This window comes from Gekko japonicus, unplaced genomic scaffold (genome assembly GCF_001447785.1).
Source record: "Gekko japonicus isolate JY-2015 unplaced genomic scaffold, Gekko_japonicus_V1.1 scaffold50, whole genome shotgun sequence".
Lineage (NCBI taxonomy): Eukaryota > Metazoa > Chordata > Lepidosauria > Squamata > Gekkonidae > Gekko > Gekko japonicus.
In genome coordinates, this window is record NW_015164666.1 from 1,807,030 (window position 1) to 1,818,655 (window position 11,626).

The window sequence follows — 11,626 nt, forward strand, 5'->3', positions numbered from 1 at the left end:
GTTCACCTCCTCAAAGAACACTAACAGGTTAGTGAGACAAGATTTTCCCTTACAGAACCCATGCTGAGTCTGCCTCAATAGGTTTTGTTCATCTATGTGCCTACTAATTCTTTCCTTAATAATGGTTTCCACCAATTTACCCGGTATCGATGTCAGACTGACTGGCCTGTAATCTCCCGGATCTCCTCTGGAACCCTTTTTAAAGATGGAAGTGACATTAGCTACCTTCCAGTCCTCAGGAATGGAGGCTGATTTTAAGGAAAGATTACATATTTTTGTAAGGAGATCCACAAGTTCACATTTGAGTTCTTTCAGAACTCTCAGATGTATGTCATCTGGGCCTGGTGATTTATCAGTTTTTGAGTTGTCTATCAGTTTTAGGACCTCCTCTCTCATCACCTCAATCTGACTCAGGTCTTTCAACACCCCTCCTGAAATCAGCGGTTCTGGAGTGGGCAAGCACTTCTCATCTTCCACAGTGAAGACAGAGGCAAAAAATGCATTTAGCTTCTCAGCCATTTTCCTATCATCCTTCAGTACTCCTTTTACCCCTTGGTGATCCAAGGGCCCCACTGCCTCCCTGGCTGGTTTCCTGCTTCTAATGTATTTGAAGAAAGTTTTATTTTTGGTCTTTACATTTTTTGCTATATGCTCCTCATATTCCCGTTTTGCCTGCCTGACCACAGACTTGCATTTTATTTGCCATAGCCTGTGTTCCATTTTATCAGCCGCACTGTGACTAGCTTTCCACTGCTTAAAGGAATCCTTTTTACCTTTTACAGCTTCCATTCCTTTTTTAGCTAACCATGCAGGCTTTTTCCTATACCTATTTATATTATATGAATCATATTTATGTCAGTTCCGGTGACAGGCAAACTAGAACACAGAAGGGCTACATGGGGATAGATCCAGAACACAGGTCTATCCATGTGGGATAGATCCAGAAAAATCCACTGAAAAATAGGAGGTTGTCTCAAAGTTGTCTTCAGCACAATCAGTCAAGGCCTGCTGACACTGGGACATTACGAGAAGAAGCTCTTCTCTAAGACCATATCCAGTATTCCCAAAATGATTTCCTTTTCACATACTGAAAAAAGTGAGCTCTGACTCATGAAAGCTCATAGTGAAATAAATGTTGGTTGTCTTTAAGCTGCCACTGGACTTTTGTTTTATTTTGCAACAACAGACTAACATGGCTACCCCTCTGCAGTTATCAAAAGACACCAGAAGCATAAAAAAATCCCATATAGCATTGTGCTCTGCCACACTGGCTACATATCTTAAAAATAATTACACTGTTTAGATCTCCTTAACAAGATGTACTGATTAAAGAAATCTCAGTAAGCTTCTGAATTAAAGGACTTCTCGTTTTTTCATTGCTATGAAATTACATCCCTAATTGTCCATAGAAAATCAGTCAAGATTACTTTATTACTTTAATTGTTAAATGCATCCCTTTGCTCACACTGAACACTGCCACTTGCTTTTTCTTGAATATGATATTTTTCCCCACGTCAGTTCCAGGGCCTCAAGAACTGTGACCTTTAAATGTAAATAAGATTTTCTGGTAATTTCTTTAGAGTGAAAACATCTGTTTTCTGAGCATAATAAATTCTTTCAGACCCTCCCCTAATGTTTCATTACTCTGCAACTTCACGTTTCATTCAAAAAATGTAAACTGTATGGAAGCATGCATTCATTAAAATCAACAGAACCAAAGTATAAATCCTTAAAGCAAACAAAGCCTTATCACTAGAAAAGAGATGTGCAAAACTATGAGCTACACAGATTATAAAATAACTGTATTTTAATTAGTGCTATGAGATCAGAGTGGGTTAAATTGCCCAGTGATCAGTTAAACAGAAAAACACAAACAATATTTTTTTGCATTGCTTACGTCATTTTACCAAAATGTTACCTCCCCCGATCAGCTATGAGGTTGGTCATAAATGAGGGGAAAGTTTCCTCAAGTGTTCATTTGTGGATGTTTGCCTGCCCTTTTCAACAATTTAAGCAAATCTTTATAGGCACATATTTTACAGTTTTCTCCTGTTCTATTATCATGACACTAACAGCTGTGGATTATGGGGTGGCTGATTATTTGGTTAAAACACTTAGTCAGCTAAAGTGCACAACACTTACCAAAATTATTTATATATTTACAGGACTTATATCCTATCTTTCTGCTCATATCAGGGGGTAGAAATTAATACAACAGAAGAAAAAAGAAGAAAAGCAGTAAAAAAATCTATGAGAATCCCACAGTCTGAATATAAAGACTTACAAGTGGGAACCTGCAATGACTTGCAGGAGACATCTCATTTCCCACCACCACTATTTTTCTCTTTCCTGAAAGCCCTCCCCCGGCCTCTCCCTCTTTCCTGCTTCCTCCTCTTTCTAGGGTTGCCAGCCTCCAGGTGGAGCCTGGAGATCTTCTGGAAATATAACAGATCTCCCAACTACAGAGATCAGTTCCCCAGTTAGGGTTGCCTGCTCCAGGTTGGGAAATTCCTGGAGATTTGGAGGTGGAGCCTTGGGAGGGTGAGGTCTGGGGAGGGAAGCAACCTCAGTAGGGTATAATGCCAGAGTCCACCCTCCAAAACAGCCATTTTCTCCAGAGGAACTGATCTCTGTCATCTGGAAAGCAGTTGTAATGCTGGGTGATCTCTAGCCCCCACCTGGAAGTTGGCAACTTTAGTTCCCGTGGCCAAAATGGCTGCTCTGGAGGGTGGGGTATATAGCATTATACCCCTCTGAGGTCCCTCCCCTCCTCAAACCCCACACTTCCCAGGCTCCATCCCACAACTCTCCAGGGATTTCCTAACCTGGTTTTGGCAACCCTATCTCCTTCCCACCTAACAGCCAACCTAGCATTATCTGCCCCTCTGTTTTAAGCTTTTCTCTCTCCCACTCCAGCGGCCTCTGCCTAAGAAAACTGTGGCCCAGTTGTGTGGTGCTGTCCACTGGGAACCCTCAAAGACTTGTGGGGAGGCACAGCTATATTATTTATTTGTTTATTTCTTTCTCCACCTTTGTCCACTGTGGGGACCAAAGGAGCTCACATTATTCTCCTCCCCTCCTTTTTACCTATACAACAACCCTGTGAGGTAGGTTAGGCTGAACATATGTGACTGGTCCAAAATCACCCAGTGAGCTCCCGCAGCAAGACTGGGACTCAAACCTGGGTCTCCCAGACCATACTATGACGCTCTAACCACTACTCCACACTGACTTTCATATGGTGGCTGCTGTTGAACAGTAGCAAGTAGCTTAAAGTAGATGGTAACAGCCAAAAAGTGCTTCAGAAAAAGATCCCAATAAAGAAAAACTGTATCCTAACTGCACTCAATTAATTTTTAAATATTAAAGTGAACAGAATACAAAAATTATTCGTGACATACAAAATATAATCTCCGGAAATTCATAATTCAAGAAATTCATAATTTTCTTCGATATGTCAAAACATTATTGAGAGGACGTTCTTGCTGATTCTACATAGGGCAAAATGGGGGAAGGCATTTTACAGCATTTTGTCCTATGCAGAATCAGCAGGAAATATTTTATATTCATCTTATGTATTTTGTACTTCACAAATAATTTTTGTATTCAGTTTGGTGTAGTGGTTAAGTGTGCGGACTCTAATCTGGGAGAACCGGGTTTGATTCCCCACTCCTCCACTTGCACCTGCTGATGTGACCTTGGGTCAGTCACAAGCTCTGGCACAGCTGTCCTTGAAAAAGAGCAGTTTCTGTCAAGAGCTCTCTCAGCCCCTCCTACCTCACAGGGTGTCTGTTGTTGGGAGGGGAAGGGAAAGGAGTTTGTAAGCCGCTCTGAGACTCCAAGTGAAGGGCGGGGTATAAATCCAATCTCTTCTCTCTTCTTCTTCTTCTTCACTTTAATATTTAAAAATTAATTGAGCGCAGTTAGGATACAGTTTTCCTTTATTGGGATCTTTTTCTGAAGAACAGTAGCAAGTAGCCAGGCCTAGCTGAGTCATGTAAGTTGGGTGGTATCAAGTCACGCAAAGGTTGCTTCCAGGTGGCCTATGGTTGCCAACCACCAGGTGGGACTTGGAGATCTCCCAGAATTACAATTCTGGATAACACAGATCTGTCCCCCTGTAGAGAATGGCTACTTTGGAGGTTGGACTCTACGGCATTATATCCAGCTGAAGCCTCTCCCTTCCCCCAACCTTGCCCTCCTCAGACTCCACCACAAAATCCCAAGGAATTTTTCAACCTGGAGCTGGCAACCTGAAAAGGGAGTCTATTGCTTAAAGCTAGGGGTGCTCCTTTTTATTATTTTGGGCTCTTTTAAACTCCCCAAGATTTCAGATTTTTCTGGAAAACTGCATCATTGTTCAGGTTTGTAGAAAGATCTGTCTTGCTGTTCAGAGCTCTAGTAATTGGATTTGGCCAACTTCACTATTAGTTACCAACTTCTAAGTAAATTGAAATCAATGGTCTTAGAAGGGTGCAATTCTTGTTATGATGGCACAGTAAAAATCAGCATAAAACTATACCATTAAAACCACTGCATGAAATGATCACGTCCAAAAGTCAGCATGGTAAAACTAACATATAGGCAGTACCAAAGCTATGAAATAAATCATCAGAAAACAAGAGAAATTCAGACAACCAGTATTATTCCAAACTGCCTTGAATCCAATCCTGAGACCAACATGTAATCAATAGACTTCTTTCAATACTGGTAAGTAGTTTTCTCTATAGTCTGTCCAAGCTACAAGTCTTGCTGCTGCATTTTGAACACATTTTCAGTCTCCAGGGGCAGCTCCACACAGACCACATTACAATACTTTATCCTATATGCATGCATTACTTGGACCAAATCCTGTTTGCCAAACAAGCCACTGAAAGTTACTATATGACATAATTGATACTTCCAGAATATATTTAACAGCACCTCCAAGCTACAGGCTAGCTGCCTGATCAGTCCCCTTGCTTCCTGATTGGCCTGATCAGCCACCAGAGCTTCAGCCTTCTCTGGACTGAGTTTCAGGTTTTTGGCACTCATCATTCCTTAAACTGCCATCTCCAGACACCTATTCAAAATGCACCTGACTCCGCTGATAAGGAAAGAGAGTGTTGTGTGTCATATTAGCATATTGACAATACTTTACGTTTCAGGATAACTTTCTCTCAGTGGTTTCATGCAGATGTTAAACGTCAGATGTTAAACCATATGGGGAACAAGATGGAAACCTGCAGAACACAACAGTACAAATGCCAAAGGATCTATCAGCATCATTTTCTATCTGTTCAGCCAGCCAGGAACAGAGCCTCTACAGTACAATGTCCCGATACCCATCATGACCAGTGGTCCAAAGAACCTCATGGTTGTTGCTGCTGAAAGTTTCAGAAGAAGTCAACATTCTCACTTTACTGACAAAAGTTATCCACCCAAGTGACCTTGACAGCTTCAGTCCCCAAACCAGGTTGGAAACAGGTCTAGATAATCACATTCCAAAACTCAAAGTCCTCTCCCTTTTGTTTTCCTAGAAAAGTGTGTGCTACACATTTCAGTGCACAGCAGTAGTGAACAATGATGCCAAGCTGGATTAATGATTCTACGCTTGAACAATGATTCTATGCTTGATTGGCTGGGACTACCTCACTCCCAAACACCACAATGCAACATGCAAGAAATTACACTAGAATAGCAATATGCTTGCCTTGGGAGCAGAATATAGCCAACTTAACATATGCTGGTAGGACTCTACCAGTGAAATGAGAAACTGGCAGAGTTGGTGGCATGGCAAAGGAGAACAGAAAATTCATTGGAAGAACTCCATGTTCACTTGGGGCCCAGTTCTGCTCCACATGATGACCTAACACTATACATTAAAAAAACCCCAGCAGTCCTGTTGAAGTTAACTGAGATATTTGGAGAATGGAACTGTCCTCCCACTCCACCCTCACAGCCACAATGGCTGATATTATTCCAGTCAGGGTGACAGCCAATCACAACACATTACAAGGGGTATATGGGACTGAGATGAAGAACACCAGTCTTATGTCTCAAGAAGAACAGCACTACATCACTCTGGCCCTGTGCCTGAAGAACCAGGAACATGCACTTAAGAACTCTGGTGATGGGGACAAAAGAATCATTTTTCACAAGCAGCAAACACCCAATAGCCAGGTTAGAACACAAAGAATTAAAGTGATGAATAACAGTTTCCATTTAGAATTTTTACAGCAATGATACTCATTCAGTGGCTCAGGAGCCACAGGTGGCTCCTTGACAAGCCAGCTGTGGCTTTTCTGAGCATCATTCCCCAATGTGGCACTGGCCTTATGTTCTAGGGAAATGAACAGGGTAATTGCTCTGTAGTGCTCGTGGTTGATTGTTTGTGGATCCTTGCTTTAAAATGTCATTTTTATCTTAATAATCCTGAGATATTCTAACAAAAAGTCTTTATATAAATAGCTACATGGTATAAAAATAAAGGGCTTTTTTTTGCATACATACAAAGACTAATACATCTACAAATATACTTAATTTTAAGCAAACCTTATTAACGAACATTATTGGACCAATCTTTTTATAGTATGCAGGCTGGAGCCTAATGCATTAGATGGCATATTCTCACCTAATAAAAAATTAAAGATTTTTTTCCAGCATCCATAAGCAAATCCCCCCACAACTTTTAAGGCATTTATGATGACTTCTTCACTCAGCAAATAACATCTCAATGGTCTTAGAAGTAGCTATTAGATACAGTCCTGCCAACCTAGCAGTTCGAAAGCAAGAAACTGCAAGTAGATAAATAGGTACCGCTTTGGTGGGAAGGTAAAAGCATTCCGTGCGCCTCTGCATTTTGTCATGCCAGCCACATGACCATGGAACTTTAATTCCTCTTGACTTCAGAAACAGGGATGTGCTTCTCCTTTTTTATTTTCCAGTACTCTGCATTTCTAACTTCCTTTAATTAATGCAACATAAATGAGAAGCACAAGTAAATCGTACTTCCTGTACCACAGGACGTCCAGCTGAGGTCTTCAACAATCCATCTGCTTAGTTTTCCACCTGTCTGAAGTGGGATGAAGAAAGCACAGGTGACTGGAGCACCAAGGACTTTAGTGTATTGAAAAGGGCAGATCAGGTGTAGCTGGCTACAACTGTAAACACCTTCATATGTAACTCTGAGAAACGACTGATTCCTGTACATAAATTCTACTAGTGGAGATGGGCTCATCTTCTTAGAAATTCCACTGAAGTCTTACTCACTCTGCTGCCAGTAAAGGCCAATTCATACATACACAAAGGCCCTTTCTGCACTGTCCTTTTAATCCATGTTCACCATGGTGTCCTCCAAGCAATTCTGCACTAAAATTGAATTCGACCTTTTTAATCCAGGTTTTTTCCCCATTCTGCATGAAAATTGAGTTCAATCTTCTTTTTATTCAGTTTCCCCCACATTCTGCATTATATTACCTCCCAGGGGCTACTATTTGCCTAGCTGGGGGTACATAGAAGTCTCACTAATAAGACAAACATCTACTTCCTGTGTTGTTCTAGGTCAGAAAAACAGGAGGCTTAATCCTGTTCTCCCCATACACTACAGTCCATCCAAGTTGGGCACCATCAGCAACTGGGAATTGAGCACCCAGGACAGAACTCCCATTACAACCCACTGATCTCTAAGAAATGCTGGATCTGGGGGATAGGGGACCCTGAGGAAGGAGGGTCTGAAGCAGGAATAGGGAATTGACAGACATTGACAGAGCAGAAATGAAAGGCTGAAGTCAGAACAACGAGAGCAATCCAGAGAAAGTTAGGCACACCTAACTCCTTGAAATCAATGTAATTTAGAGCCCAATTCTTTGCAATTTATTCATAAGTAATTCTCTACATTTATTGGAGTTTTGTTCAAGTTAGTATACCTTTGTATTTTTTTTGTCGAAGCACTTAAGTGGTCTTAACATCCTACAATTTTCTACTGTTCCCAGTAACCACACACACAACAAGCAAACAAATTCAGCATTTATGTATCACTCTCATAATCTAATTCTTCTCTACACAGATCTGAATATTACCTATAGTCCTATGAAGCAAAAATTTCAGTTATGAGACAGAGAGAGGTTAAAGTCAACTTACCCATCAAAGGCCACACAAAAAGTCCTGTCATTCTCAGGGAGAGATCCAAAATTTTGACGGCTTCCCAGTTATTGCATGCCTTTATCACTAGGGTTCCCTCCCTCTCTTTCCTGCCGTGTTCAGTACCACTTTAGCGAGTGGAAAAAAGTCCTCAAGTTTTATGATTTGGAATGCTTGATTTTTCTTAATTGGGAAGGAACTGGCTATTTGAACCCCTTCTTTCATTCCTTTCTCTGATCATATTCCTTTTTAAATATTTTGACAATGAAGCTTATGACTTCACAGTACTCTGATAAGAGAGCTTGTGAACTCAATATGTTGAGTTGGGGCAGAATAAATTCAAGCCATCATATAATATAACAATTCCTGCATCCCAATGCACAAACTGTTACCCTAAAATACGAATTCTGCTATATTAAGCAGAATATGGCCAACTTAACTGATATGCCGGTATATCTATTAAAAGAGAGAGAGATGATTATGTATATTGAACAGAAGCAGAAAAGCAGGGCATTTGTTCCTGGAGTGTTGCATTATCTCATTAGCTTGTCTACTTCTTTTGAGTCACAATTTAATCTCATTTCAAAAGATAAGAGGTTGCCAGACATGTTGGTAGCAATTAATTTTTCCAAGAGTGATTTAAGTCACAGAAATGTGAAACTAATTGAAAAAAGCTCATAGAACAGGAAGTAATTAATCCTTCCTATTATAAATATGATGTAGTATCAACCAAGATATAAGAAAGTCAGTGTGAATAATAACTAATTAACCCATAACTAACTAAATATAATAATATAACCTATAAATACAATATAGTGCAAAAATCAATACTCTATAAATTCAACATAATACATCAATTACATATGTCCCCTACGAAGTGTTTCAATCATATAAAAAGGCTGTGCCAAATTATTTATATTTTATGAAAAGCACAACCCCCAGACTAGCTGTAAATAATACATGCGTATTGGGTTCCAAATGATGCATGCGATTCCTTTAAGTAATCATGGCCAAATTTCACAGCTTGCAGTATAATATAATCATGCTCAACCTGATGGATTCCAAATAATGCATGCAGCTCCTTTAAGCAGTACTTAAACAGTCCTTTTTTCACTATATTGAAGTTATTGGTTGTTTATATTATTATATTATTACATTTAGTTATTTATGAGTTATTAATTATTCACACAGACTTTCTTATATTTTGGACTTTTCCCTTATTCCTGTGTTTTCATTTTGTGTATGGTAGTATAAACCAAAGCTGAAACCATACATGCATTTTAAAACACACTGCATTATCATTTGGGAATCTCCCCAACTTCCATTAATTTACACTGCTACTGTTCCCAAGTTATGCTTTGACTGGCTGCGCTCCTGCCAGTCCTCCCCTTGCCTATCCCAGATGCTGCCCCATAGTGCCCTATGAGTAGATTTAGATGCAGTTCAATAATTCAGTATGCACCCACATCTTTAAGCATTAACTGCCCGAGCACCCTCTGTCTCTACCAGTGACATGACCAGCAATATACAAGGCAAGCAATTTCACATCTACAGTGCCTTTTTTTTTTTAATCCATTTAAATATTGCTATGTAGTCTAGTGGTACATATATAGCCTTTTTTGGGGTACTTTTGCATTTGTGTGTGTGTGTGCCCCTGCCTGGAAGTCATGGCAACCTCTGGCAAATCCTGTTGGGGTATGGAGGACTTTCAGAGAAGTGGCTTGATGGTCTCCCATCTAAATACTTGCCAGGGTCGCCCTGCTTAGCTTCCGAGATCTGACAAGATTGGGCTTGCCTTGGGCTATCCAGGTCAGGGCCATATATAGCAATTTAAACAAACAAACAAAAATCTTTGAAGTGCTTGGAGGATTGGGGACATAGAAGGAGGTGGGAGGGGAAAAGATGCAGAAAACTAATAATAAAGTTCCAACTACATGTTATATGCGTGGGAAATATCCCCAGAAGCCAAATTAACATCAAAGAAGCATGATGGATACTGCTGATGTGCTCCCTTTGCATTGCTGAACTTCTAGTGTTCCCCTCCCCCATCTCCTCTTCCTGCTTTCCCTTCCAAACAGCTCTGTAAACCACTTGTTGCAATGGTATCCACTGGAGGCAGAAAATATGGTGCAGAGTTTCCTACCTTTTAATATACATTTCTTGTTAGCAGTTTCCATACAAGGAAAAAAGGTAACGTACAAACGCCATTTGCAAATATGTACAACTCTATTGAAGAAAGAAGACACTTCTGCTGACACAAAAACTACAGGAAGTTACTGTAAATCTATCTTCCTGCATAATCTTCACTTCAATGCATTTAAAAATGGACACAAGCACATTTAAATCTGTATTCCTGTCTAGCACAAATGTACAACAATGAAAGAGAAGCTCAAAACAACTTTAAAATGGCAAGTGAAACTGAGCTAGAAAAATTAAGGATATGTCCTCAAAACTGATTAAATTATTTCCCTCCTTCAAGACAGTTTCATCATCCTTCTGCTCATATAGCCAACATTTATACACCCAGTGTGGTACAGTGGTTAGTGCTGGACTAGAGAGGCCCGGGTTCAAATTCCAACTCAGCCATGAAACTTGCTGGGTGATCATGGGCCAGTCATTCTCTCTCATCACAGGGTTGCTGAGTGAATAAAACTGAGGAGGGGAGAATGATGTATGCCACCCTGTGCCCCTTAGAGGGATAAAAATACATAAAATAAATGTAAAGAATAGTAAACAAATAGAATCACCGTACTGCCATATACATAAGCATTTATAAAAACTAACTGGTCAGTTTGCATTCTGTGACTAGAACAGAACCAGAACAGCAGCTGTTCCAGAAGAACAGAATACAATTCAGAACAGATCCAATGAACACCTCCAATGGGACAGACCAGCTGGACGTCTTCCTCACCAGGACACAGTGATTGACACTGCAAGCCTGAGATGGGCTGCAAGGATGCTTGAATGCAAAACTTACATTCACAGACTAGAAAGTACATTTTATTCACTTCTGTGGGCTAGCCCACAATAACTCTCCGTTCAAGTGTGGCACAAAAAAACACAAGCAGATCAAAGGTATTATGAGCATCATTTATATATATAAAAAGGTCTAAATATCCAAGACTGGATGCAGCTTTACATAGCATCCTTTGTGGTTTGGTTGTCTGTTGGGAGATCACCTTTGGAGTCTTCACTTTAAAGCCACAAGTGCCTCCTAGACTCCAAGAACAAAAGCAAGAGCTTCAGCATATTCAAGTTTCCAAACTTCACAAGGCAGAGCCTGTTCCTTCAAGCCAGCAGGAGTTAAATGGTGAGGGAGAAGGCTGGAGACTTCAGCTAGTGGGATCTAAGGCACAACGGAAGGGAATGGAGGCTGTCGCTGAACTCAGACTAATAGTGATGGAGACCAGCAGGACGCAACACAAGACACAAAGCTCAGGGAAGTCAGACAGGAGGACAAAAAGCCCCCACCCCACCCCCACCCCCGGTCTTATAGGTTCCGGAT

The 11,626-nt window shown here is 40.5% G+C and overlaps 1 protein-coding gene across 1 annotated transcript in view; it reads right to left on the minus strand.

The window, feature by feature from the left end:
- The window catches only part of DSE (dermatan sulfate epimerase), a 55,374-nt gene that overhangs the window by 43,098 nt on the left and 650 nt on the right, over positions 1-11,626 (minus strand). The gene's annotated exons all lie outside the window — the stretch shown is intronic.